This window comes from Mchenga conophoros, linkage group LG20 (genome assembly GCF_057382185.1).
Source record: "Mchenga conophoros isolate Kocher_MC1m ecotype Shallow Benthic linkage group LG20, M_conophoros_male_GT1.1, whole genome shotgun sequence".
Classification (NCBI taxonomy): Eukaryota; Metazoa; Chordata; class Actinopteri; order Cichliformes; family Cichlidae; genus Mchenga; species Mchenga conophoros.
The window spans coordinates 16,773,629-16,787,263 of NC_140545.1; positions in this window are offsets into that span (position 1 = coordinate 16,773,629).

The following is a 13,635-nucleotide window of genomic DNA, read 5'->3' on the forward strand; positions in this document are numbered from 1 at the left end:
TTATTGTTAACCCTTTAAATCCATGTAGAACCGGAACCCCATAAGCTAGCGCAGGAGTTGTACTTACATCTTATGCCATCAGCTTGTCCTAGGTCACGGTTTCCTTCCACATAAAGCTTTGCAGAAATTGAATAAAAAGCGCTTGCAGGAACAACAACATAATATTCCAGAACCACGCTTTGCCGATCTGATCAGCTGTTTGTAACACTTCCCACATTGAAAAAGACCTCAACGCGAACTATCGCATGTCCGCCATTTCCTGTCCGGAACCAGAAGTGACGTCATTTTTGCGGAAAATGTAGTTTTTTACTTGTAGGCCTTAAAAGCCTATTCGAGTTCTAAGCATTCCAGAAACTATTCAGAAAAGTATAGAGTCAAACATGACATGTTTTTATAAGTCACGTTTGACTCTATACTTTTCTGAATAGTTTCTGGAATGCTTAGAACTCGAATTGCACTGCTGGAAATAGTTTATTTTGATGCACATGCTGTTTTCTTTGCAAATTTGCATCATAGGATTGTTTTTTGTTTTTCCTGCAGTATATAAAAATTGCTGTATCTCCAAAATAAAACTATGAAGACACTCAAAATAAATTTCCTGTGGTGGGAAACTATTTTTTGCAACTTTTTTGTATTTAAAGTTTTGAGGGATAAGCCTCTTAAATTTCCCCAAGTAGAAATATATGTAAAAAAAACAAAAATGATTTTCAATTTTTTTGTAGTTTATTGCACTTTTTTGCAATTAATGTAATTACTATGGACTTAATGCATACATATTATTAAAATATGGGCTATAACAGTTGTATTGATGTATAGCAACTTGAAATGCTCCCAAAAATATAAGCTCTGGCGGACTTGGTTCTATGGTAGGTCTTAAAGGGTTAAATAAATATCGTCAAATAATCGAGATCTCAATTTCAGTGAAAATAATCGTGATTATCATTTTTGCCATAATCGAGCAGCCCTACTGGGTAGGGAAGAGTTATCAGAAAACTTGCCCACCAGTATCACCACTGTCTAGGCATGGGAATCGAAAACTGCTTCTTGTTGAGAACCGGTTCCCACTGTTTCAATTCCTTCGAATTGTTTGCCATTTTTGCAAATGATTCCCCTATCGATTCCAGTCACCTCGAATGACGTCACCACATTCGTGTCATTTACCCAGCAGGAAACATGGCGCCTAAGCGGCATAAACACTCAAAAGTTTGGTTATACTTTATGAGAAAGGATGATAAAAGAGCAACTTGCGATACTTGCAAAGTAGATATTTCATCAAAGGGAGGACACACTACAAATATGCAAAAGCATTTGTTCACAAAACATACAACCTCCATCCATCCATTCATCAATCTTCTTCCGCTTTATCCGGGGCCGGGTTGCGGGGGCAGCAGCCTAAGCAAAGAAGCCCAGGCCTCCCTCTCCTCAGCCACCTCCTCTAGCTTATCCGGGGGAACACCAAGGCGTTCCCAGGCCAGCCGAGAGATATAATCTCTCCAGCGTGTCCTGGGTCTGCCCCGGGGCCTCCTCCTGGTGGGACATGCCCGGAACACCTCGCCCAGCAGGTGCCCAGGAGGCATCCTTGTCAGATGCCTGAACCACCTCAGCTGGCTCCTTTCGATGTGGAGGAGCAGCGTCTCTACTCTGAGCCCCTCCCGGATGGCTGAACCACTCACCCTATCTCTAAGGGAGAGGCCAGCCACCCTTCGGAGGAAGCTCATTTCTGCCGCTTATATCCGCGATCTCGTTCTTTCGGTCACTACCCACAGCTCATGGCCACAGGTGAGGATAGGGACATAGATCGACTGGTAAATTGAGAGCTTCACTTTTGCACTCAGCTCTCTCTTCACCACGACGGACCGGTGTAGCGTCCGCATCACTGCAGCCGCAGCACTAATCCGTCTGTCAATCTCCGGCTCCCTTCTCCCATCACTCGCGAACAAGAACCCGAGATGCTTAAACTCCTTCACTTGGGGCAGGAACTCATCCCTGACCCGGAGTGGGCACTCCACCCTTTTCCTGCTGAGAACCATGGCCTCAGATTTGGAGGTGCTGATCCTCATTCTGCTTCACACTCAGCTGCAAACCGTTCCAGTGCGAGCTGGAGGCCATCACCCGATAAAGCCAACAGAACCACATCATCCGCGAAAAGCAGAGATGAGATTCTGAGGCCACCGAAGAGAAAGCCCTCCACCACTTGGCTGCGCCTAGAAATCCTGTCCATAAAAATTATGAACAGAATCGGTGACAAAGGGCAGCCCTGGCGGAGCCAATCACCCACCCGTAACGAGTCTGATCGAATGGCCCGTAGCCATACTCCCGTAGCATCTCCCACGGGACACCCCGAGGGACATGGTCGAATGCCTTCTCCAAGTCCACAAAACACATGTAGTCTGGTTGGGCAAACTCCCATGTGCCCTCAAGTATCTTTGAGAGGATAAAGAGCTGGTCCAGTGTTCCGTGACCAGGACGAAAACCGCATTGTTCCTCCTGTATCTGAGGATCAACTAGCGGATGAACTCTCCTTTCCAGCACCCTGGGAGGCTGAGGAGTGTAATCTCCCTGTAGTTGGAACACACCTTCCGGTCCCCCTTCTTAAAGATGGTGACCACCACCCCAGTCTGCCAGTCCAGGGGTACTGCCCCTGATCTCCACGCAACATTGTAGAGGCGTGTCAACCAGGACAGCCCTACAATGTCCAGAGCCTTCAGGAACATGGGGCGAGCCTCATCCACACCAGGGGCTCTGCCACCAAGGAGTTGTTTAACTGCCTCAGTGACCTCGCCCCCGGAAATTGGTGGGTCCTCAAGTCCTCGAAACCAAACCACTGTACCAGGCACAGACAGGGACAGCTGTAGCAGAGGAGATTGATGAGATCATGGAGGAGTATGGTATTAAAGACAAGGTTGTGGCAGCCACTGTTGATAATGTGGCCAACATGGATATAGCTGTCAAAAAGCTACAAATTCTCAAGTTTCAATGCTTTGTGTGGTGAACACCAAATGTGCTACCACATTCTGGTAAATTTTATTATTTTTAAGAAAAACATATGTCAGCAATTAAGACAATTATTATTTTACATTCATTACGTGTAGTCCATAACAATTGAGGAGAGTAAAAGTGAGAAATAATAAGCGGAACTGTTGACACTGTAGTCGTTCGCCCGCGGTTGCCTAGAGTGGACCAACTTCCTGTCCTCTCAGATGCAATTCGGGAAAAGACACGAGTGCTCCTGTGATTCTTTCTCTGAGACTCTACCTTTATTTTTACAGGTCAGTATCGTCTTAAAAATACAGTGTATGAGGGTTTTGTGCCTTGTTCTACTTCGGTGTTTACTGAGAGTTATGTTGACACCGCCGATGTAACCTTAAGTGGGGTTTAGTTGAAAAGTACTGAAGCGCGGCACCGCAGCGGTGGTAAAGCCGAGCCGCGCAGCCCCAGGTCTCGCGAGAGTTACCGCGAGTTATCGCGAGAGTTACCGCGAGAGTTCGCCAGCCCGCGGGATGTATTTAAACTTGGTAAACTCCATTTAACAATCAAATATGTGTGTGTGGTGCTCCAATTTAACTGTAAAGGCCCTGACATCAGATTATTCGAGATTAAAATACCTTATATATACTTTAAGTGTCAAGTGATGTGGAAATGTTAAGAATAAGCTAAGAATGAATGTACATTTATGTTGTTACATTGCAAAGTAATACATTCAGGTGTGTTTTGTCTAATCTAGTAAGATTTATGCACTTATATCAGATTTGTGGATAAGCTATTTTGAGTTTGCCCTATATGTGAGAAAGAGCAATAAGACGTTTAAGGCATTATATGCTATCTGCACTGCTGATGTAAATGAGTGAAGGAATAGTGTGATTAACAGTGTAAACTGGAGAAATGTAATGACCATAGATGCATATATTTGCCAAATGCCTTTTATTTACCTTTTACAGTTATTGAGCATATCTGACAAGAGAAAGCACTGGATGTAATAATCCTTTCTGTCATCGTTGTATTTTTACTCAGTTGTATATAGTATTTGTATTTGTATTCTATTTTTATCTTATTGTATATTTATTTTATTTTATTCTACTGTATATAGTATTTTATTTTATTCTATTCTGTACAGTTGTGTACTGTATTTATTCTTATTGTATTCTAATTTTTGCCTCATAACTTTTGCACTGTCCACTTCCTGCTGTGACAAAACAAATTTCCCACGTGTGGGACTAATAAAGGTTATCTTATCTTATCTTATCTTATGTAAATTATATTTGTTGATCTGAAATAAGAGATGCAATTCGGGAAAAGACACGAGTGCTCCTGTGATTCTTTCTCTGAGACTCTACCTTTATTTTTACAGATTTGTATTCTTTTTGTTATTGTGGTCTTCACATCTGGGACCCGTAACATTTGCACACACCTAAGCTAAAGCAACACTACACTGTACAAGAAGACAGTTATAAATAGTTAAGGATAGTCATGATGTCACGTTTTCCTCCCTTTTAAAAAATTTAAGGACACTGATATCCTGAGATTCCTAGAGGAGGCCAACATCTTCGACCCCCAATTTAAATCCAAAGTGGATAAGGATGAAGTCTGGGACAGGATCAGGGAAGCAGCAATTGCAGCAGACACAGAGGCAGGCGAAGATGAGGTATTTCAATATGACAGTGTCTTTCATTGTGAGAGTGAGACCTTTCATCTGTGAATTTGTGGTACTTAGTTTGATTTGTTTGTTTGTCAGCGCCCTGACCCACTGGTGTCAAGACAACCATCTCACCCTCAACGTCGCAAAGACAAAGGAGTTGATAGTGGACTTCCGGAGGTGCAGAGAAGTACACACCCCCATCACCATCAACGGCGCTGCTGTGGAGAGAGTGAGCAGCTTCCGGTTCCTTGGAGTACATCTGGCTGAGGATCTTACGTGGTCAGTACACACAAACAAAACAGTGAAGAAGGCGCAGCAGCGCCTCTTCTTTCTCAGGAGACTGAAAAGATTCGGCATGAGCCCCCGCATCCTCAGGACCTTCTATCACTGTGCCATTGAGAGCATCCTCACTGGATGCATCACCACCTGGTATGGCAACAGCACCGCCTACAACTGCAAAGCTCTCCAGCGAGTAGTGCGGTGCTCTGAACGGATAATTGGAGGTGAGCTTCCCTCCCTCCAAGACATCTACAGGAAGCGCTGCCTGAGGAAAGCGGGGAGGATCATCAAGGACTCCAGTCACCCCAGCCATAAACTGTTCAGACTGCTTCCATCAGGAAGGAGGTTCTGCAGCATCCGGTCCCGTACCAGCAGACTGAGAGACAGCTTTTTCCATCAGGCCATCAGACTGCTGAACACGTCATAGACACCTCAGCTTCACTACTGGAACTTCAACATTATGCACTCCACACTGTATATAAATGCCACTTGTTTTGCACATATTCAACTCTGTATATTTTATATATTTTATTATTATTATTATTATTTTTTATTTTTTATTTTTTTACTATTTAATTTGTAAAAATGTGTATACACACACACACACACACACACACACACACACACGTAGGAAAATATTTAGTATACACATCCAGAAATGCATACACTATTATATATTGTACATATATTTATTAGTTTCAGGTTGGCCATTCTTGTATTTTGCTCGTTTGTGTTGTTGTATTTGCACATCTCTGTTGCTTGTGGGGCTCGCACACAAGAATTTCACTCGCATGTGCTGTGCCAGTGTGCCTGCACATGTGATGTGACAATAAAAGTGATTTGATTTGATTTGATTTGTTTGTCACTTTCTACTCAAGCACCTGGAGCAAGGAGACACAGAAGGAGACTTGTTTGAAGATGAAGTTGAGGATGAAGAAGACTATGTAAATTTCGTTCATTGTGATGATAATTTAGATGTCACGGATTGTTCATTTTATGCTTAATTTTTTATTATGTCCATTTAATTTCAGGCGCCACCAGTAAAGAACAAAATGGTGGTGAACAATGACGGACAATGAGCTGCAGTCATTCCAACAACAGCAGCCCGTTCTTTCCCTCGATGCCCCACACCTGGGTCCTGGAATGCCTAGAACTGTACAAGATCAACAGGACACTAAGAGCTTTCATCGGGAACTCAGTGTGGATCTAGCATACAACAGTAGAGGCCAACTTCAAGCCAATAGCACAAATCATGGTCAAGTGCAGGATCTACCAAGGAAATGCTCTGTCCCCACTCCTGTTTTGCATGGGCCTGAACCCCCTTAGCGAGATCATTGGCAAGACTAGCTACGGATACCAACTACTGGTGCAGTCATCAGCCACCTCCTCTACATGGATGACATCAAGCTGTATGCCCAGAGTGAATGGGAAATCAATTCCCTGATCCACACCACAAGTATATACAGCAACGACATCAGAAAGTCATTCTGACTAGAGAAGTGTAGTCAGATGGTAACAAAGAGAGAGAAGGTAGTCAGAACCAGTATCACTCTACCAGAAGGCAACATTGCAGGTACCACAAGTACCTGGGAATCCCACAGGCAAATGGGAACCACAAAAAGGCAGATAGGAAAGCTGCAACTACCAAGTACCTGCAAAGGGTCAGGCGAGTCCCGATGAGTCAGCTGAATGGTAAGATCAAGATCCGGGCTAACAACACGTACCCTGCCCATGATCAGGTACCCTGCTAGTGAGTGACAGAACCACAGTCCAGGATGAGACAGCAAACATCAACGAGTACTTCAGGAAGATGGCCACGATCAACGACATGCTCAGTGAATACCTTAGTGAAAACCTCAGGCAGCAGAAACCTAAGAAATACGAGCAAAAGGAGGAACCATCATGGAAGGACAGCCCTGTGCACGATATGTACCACCAGCAGATAGATGAAGTGGCTGACATCCAGAAATCCTACCAGTGGCTGGAAAACCCTAGACTAAAAGATAGCACATAGGCACTAATCATGGCAGCATAGAACAAACTCTGAGCACAAAATCCATAGAGGCAGGGGTTTACCACACCAGGCAAGACCCCAGGTGCAGGCTGTGTAAAGATGCCCCTGAGACAGTCCAGCACATAACAGCAGGGTACAAGGTGCTAGCAGGCAGGGCATACATGGAATGCCATAACCAAGTACCAGGCATAGTATACAGAAACATAGGTGCTGAGTATGACCTGGAAGTCCCGAGGTCAAAATGGGAGACGCCTCCTAGGGTGGTCAAGAATGACAATGCTAAAATCCTGTGGAATGTCCAGATGCAGATGGACAAACTGGTGATCACTAACCAACTAAACATAGTAGTGGTGGAAAAGCAGAGGAAGATGGCAGCCGTGATAGGTGTAGCAATACCGAATGACAGCAACATCAGGAAGAAGGAACACGAGAAACTGGAGAATTACCAAGGGCTCAAAGAAGACCTCGAGAAGATATGGAGAGTGAAGGTAACAGTGATCCCAGTGGTAATTGGAGCACTCGGTGCAGTGACCACCAAGCTAGACGAGTAGCTTCAGCAGATCCCAGGAACAACATCCAAGATACCTCTGTCCAGAAGAGCGCGATCCTAGGAACACCAAAGATATTGCACAGGACCCTCTAGCTCCCAGGCCTCTTTTAGAGGACTCGAGCTTGAAGTATAAAGACTACCCAAATGGCTGACAGAGGATTTTTATGCTGCTATAATAAGGGGTTATTTTTGTAGTTTACCTGCAATGAGTACGAGAGCATTACTGTCCAAAAAGCTGGTCTTAGGAGTTAACAGTTGAAAACAGCAAGAAACGCCAGAGGAGCAACAACAACCCAAACAAACACTGTGGACCCACAAATTGGATTTAGAATTTTTAGCATATATCTAATTCACATAGACAAGTACAGTGTGGCCAAGGCATGGCCATTCTCTTCTCCAACGACTTTCCTCTGAAGATCAGCAATAGAAATCAGTATTAGGTCAGAGTAAGTTAATTAGATGAGTATTCTATTGTATTGAGATCTGGTGACTGCGGAGGCCACACTATATGATTCACATCATTTTCACCTAGATCAGAGTAGTCAGTGAACCCTTATGTACTTTGGATCAGAGCATTGTCATTATTGAGGTAACCAGTTCCCAAGAAATAGAACTAGTAGAAATGTTTCCATGTGATCTCTCTGAACAATTTTGTATTGATTTGCTGTGACGATATAAGGGTTCAATTGTTTCAACAGCCATATTGTTATGGGTCATGTTTAAAACCATTAGAACATGTCTCTTCTGCCCTCAGCTGAATGTCCGGCTTATGCAGAGAGCTAAACATTAAATGGCTTCAGTAAACACTCAGGAGACCATGTGGCATTCTTCAGAGTTTTACTGATCCTTATTTTTCTTTTTGAAGAAACTGTAATAACAGAAACAGAATACAGTGTATTCACTCTCCATACAAATACACAAAGATTACATTAAATATTGTTGACTTATGTAAACAGTCACTACACAATCTCAATATCAACACTACACCCGCGTAGCATTTCAAGAGATACAGCTAACACCACATGCTGGTATGTTTCATGCTAGCAGGCTAAACAAAGGGCTAACAGCTAGCTTGTGCTAGTAATGTAACAAACTCGCTAAACACCAGTGTTGGGACTAACGCGTTATTAAGTAACGCGTTACAGTAACTACGTTATTATTGTGGTAACGAGCACGGTAACTAGTTATTATTCCAAAATCAGGAACGCGTTACTCGTTACCAGTGTTGGTCAAGTTACTTGAAAAAAGTAACTTGACCCTTTTAACTTTATGCATCAAGCAAAACATTTAATTATATGCAACATTCTCTGACTTGAATAAATTAGTTTAACATTTAAACCTATTTTCTACACATTCCAGCACATAAAATAAAATATTTTTTGTGTTTTCACTCACTCTTTCAAACAGATGCAAGTAAAACACAGCAGAAAATAAATAAAGTCAAAGACTCAGCGGTCCTTTTGCTCTATTTTCACCTGTAAAGCAGGAGCAGGGTAGGCGGAGGGTTACCCTGGTGCAGGTGTGCTGCGGTCAGTTGAAGAATCCGCGCGAGTGTCTCTGTGAGTTTCCCATCACGTCGTAGCTACTCGGTGCTTGCTCGGAAGTTTAGGGGTTTTTTTCGCTGTAAAAAGAAGTTTTCTTCCCACGCACGATGGACGCTAATGTTTTTGTCACTTTTTATGGAATCAAACTCAAAGTAAGGTCAGTACTTCCACACTTTAAACGCTGCACGCTCATACTCTCTCCCGCACTCGATATATTATCCATTGTTGATCTGCACACAGCTGCTGTCACCAACGTCGCACTTGCTTACGTCACTGTCATGAGACATTCTCGCAAAAAAAATCACGGTTTTAGTAACGCAGTAACGCAGCGTTCCTACGGGAAAGTAACGGTAATCTAATTACTGATTTTGCAATAGTAATCCCTTTACTCGTTACTTGAAAAAAGTAATCAGATTACAGTAACGCGTTACAAGTAACGCGTTACTGCCCATCTCTGCTCGTTACTGGGATTTAGATAGGCTCGTTACTCGTTACTTCGTGTGGTGGCATCGCGGAGCTTCCAGAGATTCAGTAACATTAGCAAGTGGTGGAGGCCAGCAGGTGGAGGAGGGAAAGGGGACGCAGAAGGAAAAGAGACCCGAGGCGGCCGCCGGTCCAAGTGTGAACTGAACTTCAGGTAAGAAGTTATGACCTGCAGTCCATCCGGGTCAGATATGAACCAAGTTTAGGTGGAGTTTATTTTCGTTATTCTGACTTTTTTCGTACTGCGTGCTAGCTAGCATGACGGAGTTTCTATACAGCTGGGTGGAAGCTATGATGTTAATGATCTTGAACTATATTTTGTTCATAAGTTATTAGAATTGCCAACCGTCCCGTCTGGTATTCAGAGAAAATATTACGCGTTTCTTATTGAGGTGAAAAGGAACAGTTTGTCCCGTAATTCAGCTACAATGAAAAAGGCACAAAGCTGGAGTTATTCTGTGTCTTTGCTGCACAGCTGCCTCTTCTTCTCTCATCCTCTCACCCTCCCTCTCCTGTTTCTACTTCAATCATGAAACTGATCAATGATCAGCTGATCGGCTCTCTTGTTTGTTTATTGCCCACTCTGCGCCAGAAAGAGGAAACCAGCGGATGTCGCGCTAAACAACAGCAGCACGTTTGATCAGCTGTTGTTAGAATTTATTTAATATTAATTTCTAGTATCAGCTGATGTTTGCTGGAGCCACAGCTGTAAAAAAGCTGCTGGTCATGATATCGTTTGGATATGTGGTGAGAGGGAAACATGAAGATGAAACCAGGAGATGTCCGTTTTGAATCATCAGAGCTGTGATGGAGACACAGGTTTACCTTTTAGGTGACACGAATGAGTTGAAGGGAAGTTATGAACTGTTTCTGAGAGACAAATAACACCAGGATCCTTTTTTAGGTAGCTGACAGCTGGTAACTGTGCAGGGGCGGAAGGAAAGGAAATACTTTTCTTTCTTATTCTCATTTAAAATGTCTCACTTTTAAAAAATAATTATCTGAATCTTACAACAAACGATTGATAGATTGATGCATATATACCATCAGAACAGTGAACATCACTGTCACAACAGCGTTTGTTGTGAGGCTTTATGATATTTGCTATAATGGTGGGCCGGTCGCTAGTCAAAATGCCCGGGCCAATTTTTTGTCCCAGTCCAGCCCTGTATGCAGCTCATCTGCAGTCTGGTGTTACCTACATCTTCCTATTCAGAAGGCAGAATTTCAGAGTTCTGAGTACAATCGAAAGCACCACGACTGCGGTTTTTGTGTTGGATGTAAAAGGCGCACATGACGCTGTGACGTAGGCTAGAATCATGGCAGCAGTAAATGACAGTCCAGGCGTGGGATTTCTCTCGTGGAAATATGCACATTATCTTTTCCTTTCTATTGGTAGGTGGCTCAGTGCACTTGTGGCAAGTAAGCAAGCTAGAAGACTGGCAAAGTTATGGAAGCAACACATTAACAAGAGAATTCTGAGTAAAACCAAAGTTACTTTCCCTAGTAACTAGTTACTTTGAAAGTAACGAGTAACTTGAAGTAACTGAGTTACTTTTGATAGAAGTAACTAGTAATGTAACTAAGTTACAAATTTAAAGTAACTTACCCAACACTGTTAAACACACAAGAAACACATTACTTTGCTGAACAAGGTACTAATAAGTGAGAACAATCAACCGTTTTGCCACACTTACAGATTATGCCATTTCAAGAGCGCCAGATGCAAGAATTTACAGAGACACAGCGCTCGACCTTCCCTGTCGAGCGCTGGGAGAAAAACATTGCTTGAGCTACCTGGCGCTACCCTGTCAACCCACTAGATGGCAGGTTTTGCCCAGACAAGATCAGGAATAAACATATTTTCTGACACGTTGCAACAGTTAATTACAGAACGAATGATTATGACCTGCCATGTAACAAACTTATAAAAAACATACCTTAGAAATAACCCGAGGGACAGAATATTGTCAGTCAATTCCATGTTGATTGGTTTTGAATCTACAGGGTGGGCCATTTATATCGATACACCATAATAAAATGGGAATGGTTGGTGATATTAAAGTCCTGTTTGTGGCACATTAGTATATATGAGGGGGAAAACTCCTCAAGATGGGTGGTGACCAGAGATGGGCAGCAACGCGTTACACATTACTGTAATCTGATTACTTTTTTCAAGTAACGAGTAAAGTAAGGGATTACTATTGCAAAAACGGTAATTAGATTACCATTACTTTCCCGTAGGAACGCTGCGTTACTGCGTTACTAAAACCGTGATTTTCTTGCGAGAGTGTCTCATGACAGTGACGTAAGCGAGTGCGACGTTCGTGACAACAGCTGTGTGCAGATCAACAGTGGATCATATATCGAGTACGGGAGAGAGTATGAGCATGCAGCGTTTAAAGCGTGGAAGTACTGACCTTACTTTAAGTTTGATTCCATAAAAAGTGACAAAAACATTAGTGTCCATTGTGCGTGGGACGAAAACTTCTTTTTACAGCGAAAAAAAGCCCCTAAACTTCCAAGCAAGCACCAAGTACGCTACGACGTAATGGGAAATTCACAGAGAAACTCGCGGATTCTTCCACTGACCGCTGCGGCACACCTGCACCAGGGTAAACCTCTGCCTACCCTGCTCCTGCTTTACAGGTGAAAATAGAGCAAAAGGACTGCTAGTCTTTGACTTTATTTATTTTCTGCTGTGTTTTACTTGCATCTATTTGAAAGACTGAGTGTAAACACACACACAAAAAAAAATATTTTATGTGCTGGAATGTGCAGAAAATAGGTTTAAATATTAAACAAATTTCTTCCAGTCAGAGAATGTTGCATATAATTAAATTTTTGCTTGATGCATAAAGTTAAAAGATTAAAACTAATAAAACAAGTTTTAAAAAGGGACTTTTCCATTTGATTACATTTTGTATGATGGATTATGCAGAAAAAGTAGAATTGGGCTGAAAGATATTTCTTTATCACCTATTCAGGTTATAAATCGTGTTTTTAAAAAGTAACTAAGTAACTAAGTAATTAATTACTTTTGAAAATAGGTAATCAGTAAAGTAAAGGGATTACTTTTTTGGGGAAGTAATCAGTAATTAGTTACTGATTACTTTTTTCAAGTAACTTGACCAACACTGGTGGTGACCATGGTGGCCATTTAGAAGTCGGCAATCTTGGATACAACTTTTGTTTTTTCAATAGGAAGAGGGCCATGTGACACATCAAACATATTGGTAATGTCACAAGAAAAACAATGGTGTGCTTGGTTTCAACGTAACTTTATGCTTTCATGAGTTATTTACCAGTTTCTGACCACTTATAAAATGTGTTCAATGTGCTGCCCATTGTGTTGGATTGTCAATGCAACCTTCTTCTCCCACTCTTCACACACTGATAGCAACACCGCAGGAGAAATGCCAGCACAGGCATCCAGTATCCGTAGTTTCAGGTGCTGCATATCTCGTATCTTCACACCATAGACAATTGCCTTCAGATGACCCCAAAGATAAAAGTCTAAAGTCTAAAGACCAATCCACTTTCCAGGAAACTGTTCATCTAGGAATGTTCAGACCTGGCACCCATAATGTGGTGGTGCACCATCTTGCTGGAAAAACTCAGAGAACGTGCCAGCTTCAGTGCATAAAGAGGGGAAACACATCATCATGTAGCAATTTCAAATATCCGGTGGCCTTGAGGTTTCCATTGATGAAGAATGGACTTACTATCGTTGTACTCCATATACCACACCAAACCATCACTTTTGTTGTTCCAACAGTCTTGGAGGGATCCATCCAGTCTGGGTTAGTGTCAGACCAATAGCGGTGGTTTTGTTTGTTAACTTCACCATTCACATAAAAGTTTGCCTCATCACTGAACAAAATCTTCTGCGTGAACTGAGGGTCCTGTTCCAATTTTTGTTTTGCCCATTCTGCAAATTCTGTGCGCCGATCTGGGCCATCCTCATTGAGATGCTGCAGTAGCTGGAGTTTGTAAGGGAGCCATTTGTGAGTAGCTAATATCCGCCCAAGGGATGTTCGACTAATGCGACTCTCCAGTGACATGCGGCGAGTGCTACGCTATGGGCTCTTGCTGAATGAAGCTAGGACAGCCACTGATGTTTCTTCAT